This window comes from Prionailurus bengalensis, chromosome X (assembly GCF_016509475.1).
Source record: "Prionailurus bengalensis isolate Pbe53 chromosome X, Fcat_Pben_1.1_paternal_pri, whole genome shotgun sequence".
Lineage (NCBI taxonomy): Eukaryota > Metazoa > Chordata > Mammalia > Carnivora > Felidae > Prionailurus > Prionailurus bengalensis.
Window position 1 is genome coordinate 110,150,297 of NC_057361.1, and position 19,739 is coordinate 110,170,035.

The 19,739-nt window shown below is 39.4% G+C and overlaps 1 long non-coding RNA gene across 1 annotated transcript in view; it reads left to right on the forward strand.

Annotated features, from left to right (window-relative positions):
- The first annotated feature begins 1,036 nt into the window (after positions 1-1,036).
- Positions 1,037-19,739, forward strand: part of LOC122476796 — a 115,116-nt gene continuing 96,413 nt past the window's right edge. The window contains exon 1 of the long non-coding RNA XR_006295609.1: positions 1,037-1,304. This is a non-coding gene — a long non-coding RNA (uncharacterized LOC122476796). The remainder of the gene's footprint in view (positions 1,305-19,739) is intronic.

The window sequence follows — 19,739 nt, forward strand, 5'->3', positions numbered from 1 at the left end:
AGGGTAAAAACGTCGCAGGAGACATTTAAGTAACAGGTTGAGGAGCCTAGTGAAATCTCAGGCTAATTCTCCTTTTTAATTCTGTGGGACTGATCCAAGTAGAATTCTCCAGCTGATTTTAGGCAAGAAATCAATGTCTGTTTGTTAAATGCCAGATAATAGTGGCAGGAGCATAATGGTTGGAAGGAGAACACTGGCACAAAACTACCCTTTAAATAATTGAGATACCCCCTCCCCCCACCAAGGCAATTGGCAAGCATTGTGAAAGTTATCAGGACAATGTGCAGGGACAGCATCTGATACTTTTGCAGTAATGGGTAGAATCCTAGCATAAGTCAAACAGAAGGCAGGAGTTGCTAGTTTTTTGAAAAAAAGGGAAACAAGAAAAAAATGAATTCCTAACCGCCTCTCTTCACCTCCTTTTGAGCTTGCCAAATTACCTGCACTGCTCTGAAAATCAAACTTGGCTGACATATAGGAAGTGGCTTTGGCAGTCCAGGAACTACCACAACTAAAATTAAGAGGTGTTGGCTACCACAGAAGTCTGGAAAGAAGGGCAAGGCTGAATTATATAACTTTATACCCAATGATCTAACAAATGAGGAACTTTTATCACGGTGAGTCAACAAAGGAGTCTTTATGCTAAACATGGGTCAACACCACTGCTTTTACCTCTGTCCACCATTGCAAACCACATCTCCTATGAGGCACTCCAGGTTTCCCTAATCCCACACAAACTGGCTCCTTTTTATTGTCATTGCATTGGTAAAATAATTGTTTTCTTATGAATGTAAGGTCATAAATTGGTCAATTTGCATAGCTTCAACATGTTTTTTGGCTTGAGATTTCTGATCAGAGAAAATCGCAAATGTCCACATGGGAGAGGAAAATAGCCTTATAAACAAATTTGAGCCTAATAACCTGTCCCCCTTTTATCCAAGATGGTACAGCTTCCACAAATGAAGCCAGGCAAACTTCCCTGCCACCAGGTCACTGGGGAGTGTTTTCAAAGAGTGGAAATTGCTGTCCCGTCCCCTCAGCATTTTAAAAGGGCTTGTTTGCTCTTCAGGGTAGACTCACCTTGGAATTACTTTCCACTTTAGTACTTAGAGCTAACCAACATTTTCTTTTCTTCCCCTGAGGCATGATTGGGGGCACGACCGAGGAAAAATGGAGTTGCACACTGACTGATCCACAAGATGACTTCTTAATGTATATACATTATTGTCTCTGACTTCTTACACTTGTTCCCCCTCGCACTGTGGGCGAGTCTCAGAACCACTACTCCTGAGGGATCTTCAAAGGTAAGTACCTCACAATGCCTGTATTTACATTTTCAGTCCTGTCCCTCTGCCCCCAGCCAAACAGAGGTGTGCAAAGCAAACATTTAAAGACACTCAGGGCACATGCTCTCGTGCTCTCACTGTGTCTTCATGCTTGAGCATTAAGTAATGGGCATTTACACAGACAGATGGAAGGCTAAAACTCTAGCTAAGGATGTAGCAGCCTCTCAAGTGACATATTCCTCCAATAAATATAATTCACTTTGAGGCAGGAAAGAACTCTAAAAGTTATGTAATGGTTTAGTAACAGAAGGATTATTATAATCCACAACCCTACGGATGCTGCTGTGTTTTTAAAGATGCCGGACAGGTGGGGTTCTTGAAAACTCTCAATGTATTCTATCAAAATTCTACTTTTGCTCCCATCAAGGCATATAACTCATTTATTATCCTCTTCGAAAGATTGTCAGTGGATACAGGCAGGGTCACGCTGTGCACAAAAGGTAAAAGAACTCCCTTCTCTTTTGAACCTGTAGAATTATTCTCACCAGCCTCGCACTATTAGCAAATAGTAAGTACTATTTGCTGCTGTTGTGTTCTTGCTATGGCTTCACAGGCTGAAGCCCCACATGGCATTTGTGGTCATTCCATACAGAAGCCTCTGGCCATTTAAGGGTGGTTGAATAGCTACAAGACATTGATTATTCATCCATCTCTGAAGAGCCTTTTTCATTCAGAGTTGGGGATTGGGAGTCTGAGATTCATGAAAAGGTTCTGACTAATAAATGGGGGAAGGGGAAAGCAGAATTGGGTTGTTAAAAAGGTTTAGACGATCAAAGAAATGTTGGCTTCTAAGGTAAACTCTTTGCAAAATGATGCAGACTGTATTTCTGACAGAAGAAGAGAGAAGACAACGTAATAACTAATTGCATGCCAAAGTAATTTCGAGCTTGATCATAAATGGATCAACAATTCTCAGGTTGTAAAGAAAATTCTTGAAATTCACATTTTTCTTTCACTTGGGCACAGTTGTCAGAATGATCTGGACATGTTCTAATAACCCGAGAAGAAAACAGGAAAAATATTAAAGAGTCATATCCTCCAAAACACATCTGGGCCTGATGCATTTACAAAACAATTTTTCTGCAAGCCTTTGAAGAATATATTATATAAATTATCCTTGAGTGTTGAAAAGTATGGTATATTTCTTAAAATTCTTCTTAGAGGGAAATGTGGTAGGCATGATACAGATAAAAATGATACAGAAATGTAAGAATAATACAAAAGGTAAGAATGATATCAAAAAGAAAAGCATGGGGCCCCTGGGTGGCTCAGTCTGTTGAACGTCCGACTTCAGCTCAGGTCATGATCTCACAATCCGTGAGTTGGAGCCCCGTGTCAGGCTCTGTGCTGACAGCTCAGAGCCCGGAGCCTGCTTTGGATTCTGTGTCTCCCTCTCTCTCTGCCCCTCCCCTGCTCATGCTCTGTCTCTCTGTGTCTCAAAAATAGATAAAAACATTAAAAAATTAAAAAAAGCATGGCCTGTTATCACTTAGGAATATGATAGTTATAATCGCACCAACTTAATGTGGAAATACTCCATGCCAGGTACTTTTTGTTTGTTAGCTCATTTAATCCTTACAACAATTTCTATGAAGTAAATATTTCCTTGTTGAGAACAGAAAAGTGAGAATTACTCAAAGTAACAAAGTAACAAAGGTACTAAGTGGCAAAGCCAGGATTCAGAATTAGTTATCTTCTAAGATAGGGCCCATGCTTTGAACTATTGCACAGTACTGAAGAAAGCTCTTATAGGGTCCAGTTGGACTTAAACTCAGACAGTTGCTCCTTTCAGTACACCATACTTCCTCTCACTGATGTGGGCATTTTAATAAAAATGCTACCAATAAAATACAGCAACTTATTAAAATAAATTTAAGCTCGGGGTGCCTGGAAGTGGCGGACTCTTGATTTCGGGCCAAGTCCTGATCCCAAGGTTGTGGAATCCAGCCCTAGGGGCTCCACACTGAGCATGGAGCCTGCTTGGGATACTCTCTTTCTCCCTCTGCTTCCCTTCCCCACTTGTGGTCTCTCTCTCTCAATTTTTTTTAAAAAAGAAAAAAAATAAGTCTAAGCATTGATCCAATATTGTTTATTCCAGAAACATAACGATGACTTCAGCCAAAAATCAATATTATTGACAAAAATGCATGATCATCTCAGTAAATGAAAAAAAAAGGCATTTGATAAAAATCAAACTGCTTTTTATAGTCAACATCTTTTAGATATAGAAATAATGAACTGCCTCTTTCACATGATAAAGAATGTAACTTCAAAAAAAGAATGTAAATTTAAGAACAAAGAAATAATCTACCAATTGGAAAAACAAAGTTGTTTCCCATAAAAATGGGACCAAAACAAGGGAGCTTTGATTCATTTATAAGTTCAGTGTTTCTGAGAAATTCTTATTTTGGTAATAAGGTATGAAAATAAATTAGAAGTGAATATTGGAAAGGAAGAAATTAGAGAATTTTTAGACAACATTAGAACATACCTAGAATATTATATATACATATATATATGTATATATATATATATAATATAATATTACTCAGCCATCAAAAAGAATAAAATCTTGCCATTTTCAACAATGTGGATGGAACTAGATTGTATTATGCTAAGTGAAATAAGTCAGTCAGAGAGAGACAAATACCATATGATTTCACTCATGTGGAATTTAAGAAACAAAACATGAACATAGGGGAAGGGAAGGAAAAATAAAATAAGTTAAAAACAGAGAGGGAGGCAAACCATAAGAGACTCTTAACTAGAGAGAATAAGCAGGGTTGCTGGAGGGAGGTGGGTGGGTTATGGGCTAAATGCATGAGGGTCATTAAGGAGGGCACTTGTGATGAGCACTGTGTGTTAATGTAAGTGATGAATCACCAAATTTTACTCCTGAAACCAGTACTACACTATATATTAACTAACTTGGGTTTAAATAAAATCTTGGAAAGAAAAAAATAAAATAAGAGAATATACCTAGAAAAGCCACAGAATTTACTTAAAGTGTTTAGACCAAACCACAGAGTTCACAATATACAAGACAAGTAGTCTTGGAAAGCCAACATAATATCTACCAATAAGGCAACAAAAAGAAGTAACTTGTTTACAATAAAGCAAAAACGTTAAAGTCTTTGGAAATAAGTCAATATACACAAGGGTGTGAGAAAAAGAAAAACTATGACACCTTTATGGTGGAAATGAAGAAAAACTTGAGCAAATGGAAAGTCACGCTACATTTCTGAATGGGGAGCCAATAGTGTGATGCTGATAGGTTGATTGGTAGATGCAAACAATTCAAATTAAGGCATCTGTTATTTCAAAAATGATACCACGTTAATTTGTATAAACAATCGTATATGACTGTCCTAGGGAAACAGATATCTAACAGAAGTGGCAAATATTAGAATGTATTATAAATTAACAGCAGTTAAAATGGCAGAATTCCAATGCAAATCAGAAATATCGATCAGTAAATGCGATAGTGAGATCAGGAAAAGGCTATAATAAATTCAAGAATTGAAGGCTTGATGAACAAAGCATAACAAAACAATGGGGAAAGAACTCATTATTTAGTAAATTCACCTGGGGTAACTGGTCATAAATATGGAGAGAAAATAATGTAAGCCTTTATCTCTTATCATACGTAATGATTCTTTCTGCATGGATAAAAAATTTAAAATTTAAATAAAACTTTAAAAACTGGCAATAGACTGGAGTATATAACTCAGCTATAGGAATTTTTAAAATTTTGAAGCAATAGCAAACATTGCAAAGGGAAGACTGATCAGAGGGTACAACATAATACAAAAATGTAAAACCATTATCAAAACTAAGATTAAATGGCAAAATGCTAGGAAGATCATGGATAAATGAATAGCATCCAAACTGTATACAAATGTGCTACAATTTTCAAAACCATTACCAAATCCCCAAGGGACAAAGGGTCAAAGAGTATCATCATGCTAGAAGAAATATATATAGTTATATATAGTTCCAACTAGGAGACAACCATTTGATACTTAATGTTGTTGCCAAAAATAATTTACAAAACCCTGTACTATACAGGCTCTAGAAGAACAGGCTCATTCAAGTTGCTGGTGCCATTGCAAAATGGGTCAAGAATCATAAAAAATGTCCTTGAACCAAGGAGCCCAATTTCAAAAGAAGAAAAGAGGGGGGGGGAAGCAGCCTTCATTTTAATATCAAAAGCCTTAAAACAACCTAAATATCCAATATTTCTTATATATTAATGCAGTGAAATTATTTGAACACTGTAGAAAAACAGAAAATTGTATAGGAAATAACATTAATAAAAGGTCAGAATGCAAAATTATATTTTCCCTTTGATTGCACCCATGAGTGTTCATAAGGATAATGGTCTGGAGAGCCCAAAGATTTGTAGCTATGTTTTTTTTTTTTTTAAAGCTAATACCGGGGACATTTAAAAGCATTTTTTTTGGTCACTGTGTCTAATAAAACACTACTAAATTGGAGACATTTATGTTTTGACGTGAGAATTAGACCCCTCAAATAACTACTTCTATTTCTCTCACCTTCTGCCATTTCTATGTTCCCCTGCATTCCTCAACAACTGCTCTTTTATCATCTACAAATATTTCTTCAGCCCTTTGTCTGTTTTGTCATTTCTCTCTCTTCCAGCTGGGTCTCTTTTTTCTCTTTCTTCATCCCCCTTACTCTACCTGTTTTCGTTTTCTACTGAGCTCTTTTTGTGCTTCTGTTTTTGGAATGGTTAAAATATCGGACAGACACGTATTTGATTTATCTGCTTAAGAAAACACTGCTTTTTACTCCATTTAGAGGTGAATGAGCTGAATTCATTAAAGTTCTTTTTAAAAAGGCACCTGGATTGAATTGTCTTTTAATTATTTATGCATGGCCAAGGCCAAATCAAATGCTTCTGCGAGGTCCTAAACCATGTCAAGTGGAAAGCACTTCATATCCTAATTCTATTAGATTTGTCATCACAGAAAGAACAACGAACATAAATGCGAAAGATTCATATTCGCATGTACAGGAAACCCTGGCTCTTCCAATTTTCAAGTTTTCAAATATCTGACTTTTAGTCATGCCAAAACATGCTCCAACCTCCATGCAACTTATTGATACAATAATTATGATCTCATTGTATTTTGCATTCACAATATTGTGAATGTAATATGGGTAATGAACAGGTACCCTTAATGGTAGAACCTGAGAAGAAACTGAATGGTAATGAACCAATGGTGAGAATGGGCGAGAAGCTAAAAAGCATCTATTGGTACTATAGTGACCTTGGGTGAGTTATTTAATCTCTGTCAATTTCCTCATATATAAAATGCAGGTAATTCTAGAATCTTCTGTGTAGCACATATGGTGGGATTAAATATGCCAAGCTTTTGAAAGCATTTACAGCATCTAACACAGCGAGTACTCCATTAGTGAGAGAAAGTAAAGGGCACTGCAGATTTGGACACACAGTGTGCATATTGACTTAGGGGCAGGAATTCAGAGGGCATATCAGGGACAGAGAAGAGACTGGTGCATCCATAGTGTTACTGGAGGGTTAATTTGGCAAATCTTCCTTTCACTTTTAGAAAATAGGATTAGTCACATGTCAACTGTTATCAAACCTTCAGCCACCAGGTTTAGGCATTCCTTCCCATTTTGGAGTGGAGTGCAGAAGGGTTGGTTTTCAAGGCCGTTCCTTGTCAATCTGGTGCAACACAGAAAGGAAGAAGGTGGTATTAGCCCGAGAGTACCTGAGGCTGCTGTTAGCAAGATCAGAGTGCCAGAGCAGTGGCCTGCCTCTGCCCTGCTAAACGGGGCAGTATGGCTGCAATATCCTGGATGTGGGATGAGAGTGTGTGCCTCGCTGGGGAGTCTCTGTGAGCCAATGGTTATGTCTGGTCTATCTGCTGATGGTGTGTAGGAAGAGGGGACTTCAATCAGAGACACTGAGGGGTATAGAATCGTGATTAAGGGCACAGATCCTAGAGCCACACTGCCTGAGTTCACTTACTAGGAGTGTGACTTATGAGCAAGTTACTTACCCTCTCTGTGCCCCGGTTCTTAGTTTGGAAAGGGATAATAATAATAAAACCCCTTACTTCATGGGGTCTGTGGTGACAATTAAATGAGACCACTGCCTACCAGATCATGAGTGCTGGCTGTTTTTATCCAGGTCCAAATGGCCCATTTTTCAGCTTCTCTTGCGATCTGGAGAATTTTCTTTCTGGGTCCAGGGAGGACGCATAAGGAAGATCATGCATTTTCTCTTTGGGCCAAACTTGGGTGGGTGGGACATAATAAAAGCCATAAGACAGTGGCTATGGCACCAGGGAGACTTTGTAAATGATCACAGAACCCAGAATGAAGCTCATCCTGAAAGCCTGGGTCGTGGGGGGCACTCTCTTCCTCTCTCGGCTGCAATGAGACCTGAAATTTTCTGCCATCATGCTTAATGTCTTCAAAAAACCCCTCTCAAAATGAACAAATTACCCAGGAAGAATAACACATTAACCTGCTAGCTGAATGAACACTTTAGCACAGATTACTTTTATCAGATTACTTAGCTTCTGGAAGCTGGACCCAAAAGCCAGCAGATGAGGGATGGGTAAATGGCACTGAGGAGAAGGAAGAGGGAAGGGGAATCTGGGGGAAGCCTGAGGGCTACTGAGGACTAAAGCTGAGCAAAGCCAGGGTCTCCATGAGCCTGTGGATGGAGCAGAAAATTCCCTTACCCCTACTGTCCTCCCTACACTCTTTATCCTGTTTCATTTTCTTTGTCTTTTCATGTACCATACATCATGTAGCGCCGGGCCAGGCACACAATCAACAGACATTTATGAAGTGCCTGCTGGGTAAACAAGTGCCTAGAGTAGACAGAAGTCTCCAACTGCTTCATGAATGTGCTATCTTGACCACAAGTAGGTATGGCTCCATCACTACCGACCTGGAGAGGTTATGTTCTGAAGGTTGACCTGCTCCATAGGGTGAGGCAGGCACTTGAGGCTGGGGACAGAACATGTACTAAATAAGTACTCAAAAAACAAGTGGAATATAGTGATGGGCAGTCAAGAATCAAAGCAGGAGTAGAAGATCCAAGGTGATCCATACCAAGAACCAGGAGAAAGCAGAGTGTGGAACAGAGAGGAAGTTCCGAAAAGCAGCAGCTCTTGATTGAGTGCCTTCTATGTGCCGGGCACTTTCGCTGACCTTTTCTTTTTCTTTTTCTTTTCTCTAATATTTATTTTTGAGAGAGAGAGGGGGCGGGGGAGGAACAGAGAGAGAGAGGATGGAAGACCTGAAGCAGGCGCTAGACTAATAGCAGTGAACCCAACTGTGGGGCTTGAACTCATAGACTGTGAAATCATGACCTGAGCCGAATCAGATGCTCAACTGACTGAGCGACCCAGGTGCCCCACACTGACCTTTTCTAATTTAGTGCTCACAATAGGGCCGAAAGGAATTACTGTCTCTATTTTTTCATAAATGAGAAAGCTGATCATCGGAAAAGCTGGGAAAATTGTAGCGTAACATAGCAGCTATGTATAGACTTGGATCTGAACTACCTAGGTTTGAATCCTGGCTCTGTCACTTATTAGCTGTGTGGTCTTGGGCAAGTTACTTAACCTCTCTGTTACTCTGTTTCCTGTACAGTAAAAATGAGGATAATAGTGACTACATCATAGAATTATTATAGGGTTTAAATGAGTGAGTACTTACAAAGCCCTTAGAACAGTGTCTGCCACTATGGGATGTTTTATGAGTGTTTGTGAGGTAAACATAATAGACTTGCCCAAGGTTATGTGACTAGAAAGAGGCAGACTTTGAGGCTAAGGCCAAATCCTTCAGTCTTAGCACAATTCCTAACTCATCCATGGGGGAGCCCCAATTTTCCTTCTCTTCAAGGACTGCTGGAGGTCTTCAGACCCCCAGGAAACTTTCTCTGCCCGCTGCCTACTTTAAAAAAATGTTTATGTTTAATTTTTGAGAGACAGACTGCAAACAGGGGAGGGGCAGCGAGAGATTGGGAGACACAGAATTTGAAGCAGGCTGCAGGCTCTGAGCTGTCGGCACAGAGCCCAGTGCAGGGCTTGAACCAACCAACTGTGAGATCATGACCTGAGCTGAAGTCAGATGTTTAACCAACTGAGCCACCCAGGCGCCCCATGCTTACTGCCTACTTTAATTCAAAGCCTCATACCCAGTCACAGACTGCTTACCTGATGTTTTGCATTGCGTTCCTGCACATTACTTTTTGCACAAAAATAGCTTATACACCTCTTCTTAAGGACTTCACTTATTTTCATCCTCCAAAGTGCCTAGCAATTCTCTGTGTTTTGAATTGAAATCCTGCCCACAGCTCCTTTTTAAAATGTTTATTTATTTTGAGAGAGAGAGAGCACGAGCGAGCATGCACACAAGCATGAACAGGGGAAGGTCAGGGAGAGAGAGAGAGAGAGAGAGAGAGAGAGAGAGAGAGAGAGAATCCCAAGCAGGCTCCACACCATCAGCACAGAGCCTGATGCGCCATGAGATCATGAGATCAGGACCTGAGCTGAAATTAAGAGTCGGATGCTCAACCAACTGAGTCACCCAGGCGCCCCCAACTGCCCACATCTCTTAAATGGACTGGTGGTCTTAAAACTTTTGAGTGGGACAAGCATACCACAGGTCATAATGGTTCCAAATGTAGAGCACTTTTTCCACATCTGTCTGTTCATTTTCACAGTTTTGGTTTCTCACTAATCAGTGGCTGAAAGAAATGATATTGTGTTTTTTTAACATTCTATATAAGGTTTTAGCATGTCTTTTCTCTAGATTTTTTTTAGATGATTCTCTAGGCTGTCATCGTTTGAAAGCATTTGCCGAAGCATAGTTAATAAGAGATACAGCCAGAGAGACAGAGAAGTGACATGGCAGCACCAAAGTTCCCGTAAAAATATAATTTTCTATGTTATCCCTTTCCAGGCATATGGCACTGAGTCACAAGAAATAATAGCCATGGAAAATGGCCAAATGCACACTGGTGCACTTGAGCTAAGTATAACAGGAGATGTGGAGTTATTTTTAAGATACAATCTATTTCTAAAGTGCTTTCTGAGCCTTAAATATGCTGTACAGTCATATCTCTGAAGGGAAAGGGAAATGTACCTGGGTTCTAAAAACACTTGCTGAGACAGTAAGTGAATAAATATGCTCAGTTTCCCTGACCAGAGACCTTCATTCGAATTTGATGCAAGCCATAAATGAAATGACTTGGCTGATTATAAGTCAGTCCCCCATGAACATTTGTTTACATCTGAAAACCACTACCCGTAATTGCTGTCTCTGCTCAGGGGAGGCCCAGCTGGGATGACAAGAAGTGTTGCAAGGTTCTACCGAGGTGTGATCACCAGTTACGGCATGAAGCTGGCACTGCACGTCTGCACTCTGTCGGCCTTGGCAATGGGATCCACCAGTCTTCCTCCTTCACACAACTGAAATTAGCCAAAAAGAGAGCAGAAGTGTTGGGACGTGAAGTCCACTTTGCTCCTCAGACATAGTCTGTAATTACATGGCAGTTACCATGTTCTTTCAAAAAGTCAGTGATGATACATTTTCATTGTTAGGGAGAAGGACAGAGTTGGAGATAAGTCAGGATCAAGGACAATAGATAATGATTTCACAGAAAAGTGGAAATGGTCATTTTTTCTTAATCAGCTTCTTTAATTTTACCTTTTATTATCATGAAAGCAATATAAGTTTGTTTGTTTTCTTAAAATTACTGAGTTATGATTGACCTAAAAAGCTGTACATATTTAATGTACACAACTTAGCAAATTTTAAGTATACAGGCACTACACTGTATAGTGGATCTCCAAAATTTATTAATCTTGCAAAACTGAAACTTTGTACGCTTTAACCATCACCTCCCCATTTCTTTCTCCCCCTATTTCCTCTTAAAAACCACCATTCTACTCTTTGCTTCAATGAGTTTGACTGTTTTCAATTCCTCATACAGGTGGTATCACATACTGTTTGTCTTTCTGTGCCTGGCTTATTTTACTCAAGCATAATGCCTCCAGGTTCATTCATCTTGTTGCAGGTGACAGTATTACCATCTTTTTAAAGGCCAAATAATATTCCATTGAATGTATACACCGCATTTTCTTTATCCATTCATCCATAGATGGACATTTAGATTGTTTCCATGTCTTGGCTATTGTGAATAATGCTGCACTGAACATGGGGGTGCATGTATTTCTTTGAGATGCTAGTTTTTTTCCTTTAGATCTATACCCAGAAATGAGATTGTTAGATCATATGGTAGTTCTATTTTTAATTTTTTGAGGAAGCTCCATGCTGCTTTCCATGATGTCTGTACCAATTTACATTCCCACCAACAGTGTACAAGGATTCCCTTTTATCCACATCCTCATCAACACTTGCTATCTTTTGTTATTGTTTTTAATAATAGCACACCCCAAAAGGTGGAAGTTTTGACTTTCATTACCCTGATGATTGGTAATTTCGAGTACCTTTTCATATTTCTGTTGGCTATCTGTATTGCCTTCTTTAGAAAAAGGTCTATTCAGGTTTTGACCATTTTTCAGTTGGTTTATTTGTTTGTTTGATGTTGAGTTGTATGAATTGCTCGTGTACTTTCGGTATTAACTTCTTATCAGATATATGGTTTGCAAATATTTTCTCCCATTCCATATATTGCCTTTCATTTTATTGATTGTTTCTTTTGCTGTGCAGAAGCTTCTTAATTTGATGTAATCCCAGTTATTTATATTTGCTTTTTTACTTTTGGTGTCATATCCAAAAATCATCACCAAGACCAATGCCAAGGAACTTTCTCCTTTTGTTTGCTTCTAGGGATTTTATAGTTTCAGGTCTTCAGTTGAAATCTTTAATTCATTTTGAGTTACTTTTAGTGTATGGTATTAGATAAGGGACCAATTTTATTCTTTTGCATGTGGATATCTAGTTTTCCCAGCAAACATTTATTGAAGAAACTATCCTTTCCCCATTGTGTACTCTTGGCTACTTGTTGAAAATTAGTTAACCATATATGTGGGGTTTACTTCTGGGCTCTCTATTCTGTTCTACTAGTCCGGGTGTCTGTTTTTAATGCTAGTGCCATATTGTTTTGATTACTGTAGCTTTGAAACATAATTTAAAACCAGGAAATGTGATGCCTCTGGCTTTGTTCCTCTTGCTCAAGATTGCTTTGGCTACTGAGGAACTTTTGTGCTTCCGTACAAATTGTAGAATTATTTTTTCTATTTCTGTGAAAAATGCCATTAGAATTTTGATAAGGATTGCATTGAATCTATAGAATGCTTTGGGTAGTATGGACATTTTAACAATATTAATTCATCCATTCCTTGAGCTGGGGATATGTTTCCATTTATTATGTCTATTTTAATTTCTTTCAACAATGTTTTATCATTTTAAGTGTACAGTTCTTTTACCTCCTTGGTTAAATTTATTCTTAAATATTTTATTGTTTTGGTGCTATTGCAAATGGTATTGTTTTCCTTATTTTTTAGGTACTTTATTGTTAGTGAGTATGTAGAAATTCAACTGATTTTTGTGCATTGACTTTGTATCCTGCAATTTTACTGAATTCATTAATTAGTTCTAATAGTTTTTTGGCGGAGTCTTGATGGTTTTCTAAATATAAAATCGTATCTACAAACAGAGACCATTTTGCTTCTTCCTTTCCAATTCAGATGCCTTTTATTTCTTTTTTTTCCCCCTAATGGCTCTGGCTAGGACTTCTAATATGATGTTGAGAGCGAGCATCCTTATGTTGTTCCTGATCTTAGGGGAAAAAAGCTTTTACCTTTTCACCATTGAGATTGATGTTAGAGAGCTGAGAGTTAACTCTCATTGTTGAGAGGTTTTTTTAATCATGAAAGGGTGTTGAGTTTTGTCAAATGCTTTTTCTGCATCTTTTGAAATAATCATATGATTTTTATCCTTTATTCTGGTAATGCAGTGTATCACACTGATTGATTTCTGGATTTGAAGCATCCTAAGAATAAATCCAACTTGATCATAATGTATAATCCTTTTAATATATTGTTGAATTTGGCTTGCTTGTATTCTGTTGAGGATTTTTCCATCTATGTTTATTAAGGATATTGTTCTGAAATTTCATATTCTTGTAGTATGTTATCTAGCTTTGGTATCAGGATAATGATGGCCTCGTAAAATCAGTTTGGAAGTGTTTTTCCCTCCTCTTTATTTTTTGGGAAAAGTCGGGGAAGCATTGGTATTAATTTTTCTTTAAGTGTTTGGTAGAATTCACCAGCGAAGCCATTTGGTCCTGGGATTTTCTTTGTTGGAAGGTTTTTGATTACTGATTCAGTCTTTGTACTTTTTATGTTATTGGTGTGTTCAGATTTTCTTTCTTCTGGTTCAGTCTTGGTAGGTTGTATGTTTCTAGAAATGTTTCCATTTCTTCTAGATTGTTCACTTCATCGGCATGTAATTGTTCTTAGTAGTCTGTTATGATCCTTTGTATTTCTGTGTCTCTTCTTGCATTTATAATTTTATTTGAGTCTTCTCTCTTTTATTCTTAGTTTGGCTAAAAATTTGACAATTTTGCTTATCTTTTGAAAAAAATAACTCTTAGTTTCACTGATCTTTTCTATCATTTTTATTTTTTTAAGTAACTTATTTTACCTTATTTTTTTCATGTTTATTATTTTTGAGAGACAGAGACAGAGTGCGAGCTGGGGAGGGTCAGAGAGAGAGGGAGACATACAATCGGAAGCAGGCTCCAGGCTCTGAGCTGTCAGCACAGAGACCAACACGGGGCTCGAACTCACGAGCTGTGAGATCATGACCTGAGCCAAAGTCAGAGGCTTCACAGACTGAGCCACCCAAGCGCCCCATTTTTCTAATTTCCACTTCATTTATTTCTCCTCTAAAATTTTTATTTCCTTCCTAATGCTAACGTTGGGCTCAATTTGTTCTTTTTCTAGTTCCTTGGGATGTGAAGTTATGTTGCCTATTTGAGATCTTTCTTCTTTCTTAATATAGGTGTTTATCGATATTAACTTCCCTCTTGGAGCTGCTTTTGCCGCATTCCAGAAGTTTGGGTATACTGTGTTTACATTTTCATTTGTCTCATGATGTTTCTTTAATTTCCTTTTTGATTTCTTCTTTGACCTTTTTGTTGTTCAAAAGTGGGTTGCTTAATTTCCACATGCTTTTGAATCTAACCATTTTTATTGGGAAAAATTAGTCTATTCTATTTCAGTAATTATGGGAGATAAACATGTAACTGCTTCTTTCCTTTATTAACAAATTTGCATTTTAAATAAGCTTGTTTAGGGGTTCCTGGGTGGCTCAGTCACTTGAGTGTCTGATTCTTGATTTTGACTCAGGTCCTGATCCCAGTGTTGTGGGATCAAGCCCCATGTTGGGCTCCACACTGAGCATGGAGTCTGCTTAAGATTCAATCTCTCTCTTTCTCTCCCTCTCTCTCTCCCTCTCTCCCTCCCCCTCTGCCTCTCTCCTTGGCTCATATGCACTCTCTCTCAAAAATAATTTAAAAAATAAATAGTCGGACGCTTAACCGACTGAGCCACCCAGGCGCCCCTACCTTGTCTTCATTCTTAACAAATAATGATAAAAACAGATGACCAGATTGGGTCTGACGGTGTTGTTGTTGTTGTTGTTGTTGTCGTCGTCGTCGTCATCGTTTTTCTTAATATTCAAGCCTTGTGAAATAAAACCCTCTGACGGAGGCTTAAGGAGCCCTTTCAACTTGGTCATGTGAGTAACCCCAATAACATTTCCAGAAGGTAGCATGGTTGGGGAATGAGGCATTCAGATTAATGGAGGACAAGGGGAGATTTTTTTTTTCCCTTTATGTGATACAATTGTTCCTTGCTGATGCTGCCCCAGCAGAGGGGATTCCTGTTTACTCCTCGATGAGAATGACAAGTGCTCTAACTGATCTAAGCCCTCAGTTATGGATGTTTACAAATCCAGTCCTTTACAAACCCAGACCGTCAGTCCTGGTGATAGCTCACTTAGCAAGAGGCTCGGGAAGCCTCAAAAGTCCAGGCTATCTCTGGTGACTCTGGTGGAGCAGAATAAGCCTGTGGAGAGGGGAGGGAACACTGAGTCTGTCTGAGATCATTCTCTCTAGCATCCCGTGTTCCACAGGAGAGTGTGATTTTGTTTCTGTGGAGTACTTTGAGCAAATGGTTCAGGTATGTTTGAGTATTTACAGGGGCAAGGCCGACCTGTTGTAATGTGCTGAGTTGTGACTCCAAATTCCTTTATGACAATGGCCAGACAGTGTCGAAGTCTGCCTCCACACAGGCCATAGGCAGCTGACTTCTCTCCAGTCCTTATTTGTTTCAACAGTAATGCTGTTACCTGCTCTTTGGTTATTATTATGTAAACTTACTTTGGCAAAAGTGCTCATCCTCCCTTTTTCTGCTCCCACTGTACGTTGGGGCCCGACTCAGTCCCTTTACTTTCCGCTCTGTCTGCGAATGCACTGTTCCATCTCTGTCTCCCCCACTAGGGTGTGAACTCTTTCAGGACAGAAACTATGCCTGACTTATGTTTGTATCACTAGCACCTTGAATGTAGTGGGCATTCAACAATGTCTGATGAATAAATGAATGAAGGAAAGAACAAATGAAAGAATAAAAAATGGTGAAAGGGGTTAGACTAGATATCTTTTGAGAGCTCCCCACTATAGGCCGAATCAACACCTCCTCACCCCAATTACAACTGCATTTTGCATAGATTCAAGAGTAGATAACAGAATGATTCAGAAGAACATAGGAAATTATAGATGAGTGCATGAAATCTCTCATATTTCATATGCTGCCTTCCGCCAAAATTTCCCCATCTTTGTCTCCTTTCTGCCGCGGGCTAAGATCTGCTTTTCTCCTTTCTGAGGCAAAGAGAGAAAACTCTGACATTGGCAGTTCTCCACCAGCCTGTGCCGCTGTTCATTCTAAACAACAGCAACAAACAAACAAAACCTCCCCACACCTTACTACCTTCTTGATGACAGCTCCTGTACAATGCATTGTTTCCTTGGTAAATGCAGCTCTTTGAAACTAAACTGCAGCCTGCAGCCTGCAGCCTTTGCCCCAGATGCAGGAAAGCCAAGGATGTGCCACCCGCACACCCTGTCACTTCCAAATGCCGCTGATGGCTGCAATTAGCATATGTGAAATAGTTCTCAGCAGCAAAGATCTCTTTCCCGCTGTGTAGGTAGATGGGTAGCCAGCTTTGGAGTGCAGGCCTCCTGGGCGGTGCGGGCTTCCCCAGATTCCACCCTCACCTTCAACTTCTGCCGATTGCTTGAAGGTTCTGGTTGTCCTGGTGACAATTAAGTGGGAGTGTGACTGTAATACCGTTAAAACCTTTACATTTTACGTAAGGTCAGAGGAGAAAGCAATTTTAAAAATAAAGTATACTTAAGTAGTTCATTATCAAAGTTGTTTTTCTTATGTACTTCTGGAATTATGTGAAAGTTTAAAGGGCCAAACACTCAGATACAAATAGAAGGCTTCCTAATGCAGGTCATTTTACTAAAAGGAGAGAAACAGTGAGTGAGAATGAGACACAGAGAGAAGGGGTGGAGAAAGAGGAAAATATGGAAATAGAGAAGGACTATTGGTTTCTCTTAATACTATTTCTATCAAAGAATTCCTTTCATGAACCTAGAAAGGCAGGCAAAGGAGAACAGTATGAAGAAAGGCAGTGGAATTTAAATCAATGGTTCCTAACGATGTGTAATGAATGACTAAGGCTTAGATCAAAGCCCAAAAACAGAAGAGCAGTCCAGCCTTGACTGTAAAAGTGAAAAGTCAAAGCACACATTAAGGGTGGCCCTTTCTGGCCACTACCATCCTTCTGGAGGGCTCTTTGTCTTTTAAGGAAACATATGCCATAGCAGCAAACTAATCACAAGTGGACATTCTCTTTTATTAGTATTGTTTTTCTTACAGAGAGTGAATGCACTAGTGGGGGACAGCAAGCAAGAGCGAGAGAGCTGGGGGGGGGTGGAATCCCAAGTAGGCTCCACGCCCAGCATGGAGCCCAACATGGGGCTTGATCCCACAACCCTGGGATCATGACCGGAGCCAAAATCAAGAGTTGGACACTCAACCCACTGAGCCACCCAGGCGCCCCACAAGTGGACATTGTTAAAGATGTACTTGTGTGCTCCTTTACTGCATAGGGATCCAAAGACTGATCTCCTGACTGTATCGTTATAATAATGCAATGGAAAGACCCAAAGCTGGCAGCCTTGGCTTTGTAGCTTCCAAGAACCCTAACAAAAGTCAATTTCCAGATGCTTTCTCCTTCCAGAAAAAGTATTATAAGAAGAAGCATCAGGGTTTCTTCATAAGAGTATAGAAACCTGATGATCCTCTGGGAAGACATTGACAGTTTGTCTCCTTCTCCTTGTCCCACTCCTCTGTGCAGTGGGCTGTGTGCAAGTAGGGTATGCCCTGCCACCAAGAGTCGGCTGCATTTCAGCAGCAAAGAAGAAAGACACCAGAGAACCATGACTACTCCTTAATACTCCTGACCATGATTTCTCCTGAGTCCCATTATGTATTTTTCAGCATGCTTCTGTTACTGGATCCTTGCTTAAAGTCCTTTTTAACACTGTGCCACCCAGAATTAAAAGGATGTTGAATGTTGCCCGTTACATTTGTTTCTTGGTCCTGAACTGAGTCACCATGCCTGTCAGCACAGTACAACCTGCATGCGACCAGGTTCTTTATATTTGGAAGAGTTAAAGTAAATCACCTAATTTAAAATAATTTTTTTTTGAGAGAGAGAGAGAGAGAACAAGTGAGCATGAGTGAAGGACAGGGGCAGAGGGAGAGACAGAGACAGAGACAGAGAATCTTAAACAGGCTGCACGCTCAGAGTGAGCCTAACATGGGGCTCCATCCTGCAACATTGGGATCATGACTTGAGCTGAAATCAAGAGTCTGACCCCCAACCAACTGAGCCACCCAGGCACCCCAGTCACCTAACTTTTAAGATTCCTCAATTCAATCAATAGAGGTACTTGTCCTTCCTTAAGATGCTTTTCCACATCAGTGGGGACATTCAATTCTTTTTTCATTTTGACCCTAAAGAAATGCCCACTAAGGGAACTGAGAAGCTAAGTCTTATTTGAATAGGTGGGGCCTGGAGTTTTCACAATAAGGGACTCTTGCTGAGTGGTTGAAGGCTTGGTTGTGTGGAAGATGTGGTCAATGAACGTAAAATGATACTTAAATCTTCAGGGAACAGACTGGTGCTCTACCCTGTAATAACCACCGCCTGCCTAAAAAGCATTCAGACTACTTTGTTTCAACAGAACTCTCAGCATTTACAATATCCAAGTGACTTTTATCTTTAAAAGGTAGCCTCTCCAATGCCAGTACCTTACCTTTTGGAATTCCTCCTTTAAATGCCTTTAAAGCCAGTATCTGAGTCATACAAGAAAAGCACACTCATTCCTTCAGATCCACACCTAGTCATTGAACAAAAACCCAGTTTGATCCACCCCCCATTGCTCATCAGACTTGGCTCTTGGAGGTTATGTGTCTTTTCCAAAAATTCAAGCCACTCTCCAAAGACCAAACTTTCACACCACCGAGAGTCATAGGAATGGGTTCCGAAGACGGTTCCCAAAGAGGAGGGCCGAAATGTCGGAAGTCCCTGAATCCCACTGGAATAATTGTGTGGCCCCCAAAGGGACAACACTTATTTCTATGTTTAAAATATGGGATACTATTTAAATAGTGAGGAACGGTAAGAAAACTTAGTTTAAAGTGGATATAAAATCTAGACTTTCTCATTTCTAAAGATACAAATGGGGATAAAACCACTAACGTCAAAGGACCATTATGATAAATAGATGAGACATATGGATACATTTTATATCCATGTAAATACCATATGGATATGGGTATCCATACACCCAAAGTGGACATTCAAGAGTAAGATGTATATGTATGTATAAAAGTGGGCATAAGTATTTGCATATCTACACACTACATAAAATTAGTGCTATTGTATTTCTGTCTTTTATCTATGAGGCAAACATGAGGAAGATGGAAATGAAAGAGATGAACAGTTGAGCTTAGATGGATTCAAAGAGTAGAAAGGTGAATGCAGATTTAAAAGTAGAATAGGGTGGCTTGAATTTTACTAATGATTCACTTTTTCTTTCTTAATGCCAAATAATGCTATTTAAAAAAGGTTAAACCCTCTGAAGACATGACTGCATTTAAATACAATGAAAGAGGAATTCTCAGTAACTGCTAATGGTGCCTAATTACTCCCCAATTGACTTAAGATTTATTCTTATTCTTATTCTTCTTATACTGGAATTTCAACACA